The sequence below is a fragment of the Brassica oleracea genome, chromosome C1 (assembly GCF_000695525.1).
Source record: "Brassica oleracea var. oleracea cultivar TO1000 chromosome C1, BOL, whole genome shotgun sequence".
NCBI classification, from domain to species: domain Eukaryota; kingdom Viridiplantae; phylum Streptophyta; class Magnoliopsida; order Brassicales; family Brassicaceae; genus Brassica; species Brassica oleracea.
Genome location: NC_027748.1, coordinates 36,082,122 through 36,084,896, shown reverse-complemented (window position 1 = coordinate 36,084,896; position 2,775 = coordinate 36,082,122). Strand labels below are relative to the sequence as shown.

The 2,775-nt window shown below is 40.7% G+C and overlaps 1 pseudogene; it reads right to left on the bottom strand.

Moving 5' to 3' along the window:
- Positions 1-857: 857 nt before the first annotated feature.
- The window catches only part of LOC106322607, a 3,182-nt pseudogene continuing 1,264 nt past the window's right edge, over positions 858-2,775 (bottom strand).

Genomic DNA, 2,775 nt, shown 5'->3' with positions numbered 1-2,775 from the left:
GAGGGCAGCTGCCCCTACCCTACCCTAGGTGTAGCTCCGCCACTGTCACCTACTATAAAATGATACAAAATGTAAGAAGAGATGACATTTCATGGTACATCTAAACAGAAGCTCAGGATATGTCACGAAGACATTTCACTACGAAAATCTATACAGTAGCACACAATCGTACAACAGGTATTAAGAAGACATTTCACTAAGAAAATGTACACATCAAGTAAATTCATGAAAATCACCTACCGAACTATACTCGACTTAGAGCTGAATAACTTAACTAAGTCTATTGATAAGCCAGTTGCCCTGCTGCACATAAAAGATGGAAAGTTATTTCAGAAATGTTCTATCTACCTCAAATTTTATGTGTATATACTATCTATGAAAATAAAATTATAAGGAGTAAAATGATAATTATAAAATGATTTGAAAGACATATAGTTGTGAAGACTTAAATTTATAAAACTTCAACTATGAATTTCTGAAGTTGCTCTTCGAATACATAAAATTTGTGAAGTTGCTTTTGCAAAATGCTCTATTTTTGAATAGTGTTACTATGTATTTTGTTATATTTGGACTTTATGCGGCTTTCCAGTTAGTATATACTGGACTTGAAACGGGTTCAGTAACTCGGTGATGAACTGAATTAACATGAAAGACGAGCCCGAAAATTTCAGAGAGAATCATTATCTTCCCTTGTTCCATGTTCGTGCTAGCCAACAAGGTTCGTGTTCTTCATGTTCATGTACACATCCGAAGGAACACGATTGTAATATGCGTGTAAAAAATCTTGAGATTATTAATTATTCAGACAAAAAAAACACTTAGTGTCAAATAAATATATATGCATGATGCATCAACCATCCAAGTTCTTCCACGCTACGTCCCCCATGAGGACTCTTTATCAATGCCTAAATCTTTCAAGACTGTGAAAACAGTGTCATTGCACCGTACGATCCAAGTTTTAACACCTCTCTAGTCTCGTGATCCTTAGTCTTCTCACGGTTTCAAGAAACATACTGAACAAAAACATTTAACCAAGTCAGAGATAAGACCGCTATCACGAAATAACAAAACCTTTTTCTCTCTAAAAAAGAAAAGCTCCAGCCGCTCTCTAAAATCTGAGAACCCTAGCTCCGGTCTGGCTCCTCCGGTGCCGGAGGCGCTCCTCCTCTCCCCTTTTCCTTGTTTTCTATTTGCTTTCTTCTTCCTGGTTTCAACCTTTGCCGATATGTTTGTTTCTCTGCGTTCGATGGGAGCCTCCCGGTTCGTGTACCAGCGGGGTAAGCTCTGGCGTTCTTTGGAGAAGCGACGAGGTAATGGAAAGACAGAAAAGAAGGAAGTCGGTTTTTAGGGTATCGGAGAAGCCAGATCTAGTTTTTCGTTTTTAGATCTATGGCGACTCCGGTTCAGGTGACCGTCACGCGCCGACACTCGGAGGCATGTCTCTCGGTTCTCGGGAACATCATGTATCTAGGTGAGTGCCGAGGGAGTAGTCAACCGGAGGTACTCGCCTCTCATCAGTACGTGGTGGAGCTTTTACATCCCAGCGTCGGAGATTCGTGGTTTCCGGCGGTATGAGTTCCGCACTCTGGAGGTTTAATTGTTTGAACCGTCAGCTTTGGTCGCTGAGCCCGCTTTTCATTCCAGATCTCTGTGTCTGGTTTTTGGCTGAGGACCGAACATCGAACAGCTGTGGTATGAGGTTATCTCGAGAACGCGCCTTCGGTGAAGATGCATTTGAGTCACGATCATCAAGTCTAATCATATGGCACCATTTGCTTGTGTATGAAATGTTCTCTCTTGTTTAGTCCTGTGCTTACAGTAGCTAGTAGATGTTGTCGTGTCTCGAGGTCGATTTTAGGAGGTTCAAGAGATGGGTCACTTCGGGTAGTGACTTCATTCTCATTGTGGTCCAATATACAATAGGGGTGTCAATTAGGTAGGATTGAGTCCAAGTTAGTGATTCAACTCGATACTAGATTGCCTCATTGTATTAGTGGTAAAAACACTTGTGGTCAAGTACTTGTATCTGGATCTTGGTGAAATGAATGTTGTTGATGAGCAAAAAAAAAAAAAAACCAAGTCAGAGATAAACATACATAAGGAAATTTATCAATATGTCAGATGGAAGGTTTAAGATTTCTTACTCCCATGTAATATCTCCTACCATCATCCAATCTCCACCTTTCTCTTGATACGTCAAAACATGTTGTTTTCTATCTCGGTTATCGTCTGTTAGAACCAAAGACAATGTATGAACATTCTGCAAAATGTCCGAATGTAGTTGTTTTTCAAGAATGTTGTGCTGTTACTTGTTAGTTACTTACATATAATGATATAACTGAAGTATCACTACAAGAAAACAGCGACATACCGAGGAAAAAAATCGTTGGTATGTCGCCGGAATAATGTTATTCCGATGACATACCGACGAAACAAGTCCTCGGAAATAACTCCTCGGAAATTCATTTTTCCTCGGAAATCCCTCGGAAATTTCCGACGGAATTCCGAGGAAACTCCGAGGACCACCAGTTCGTCGGAAAGCTCCTCGGAATATACCGATGGAGAACTTCCTCGAGATATTTCGATAGACTTTCCGATGGTCCAATCCTCGGAAGTTCCGACGGAAAATTCCGAGGAATGAGACCCTCGGTATATTCCACTCGTATCTTTATAATGAGGTTTTCCACAAAATTTGCATGTAACCCGCTGTTCATCCGCCCTCCAATAAATCATGCAGTTGTCGCTGCATACATCTATTACCTGATACGATAAACC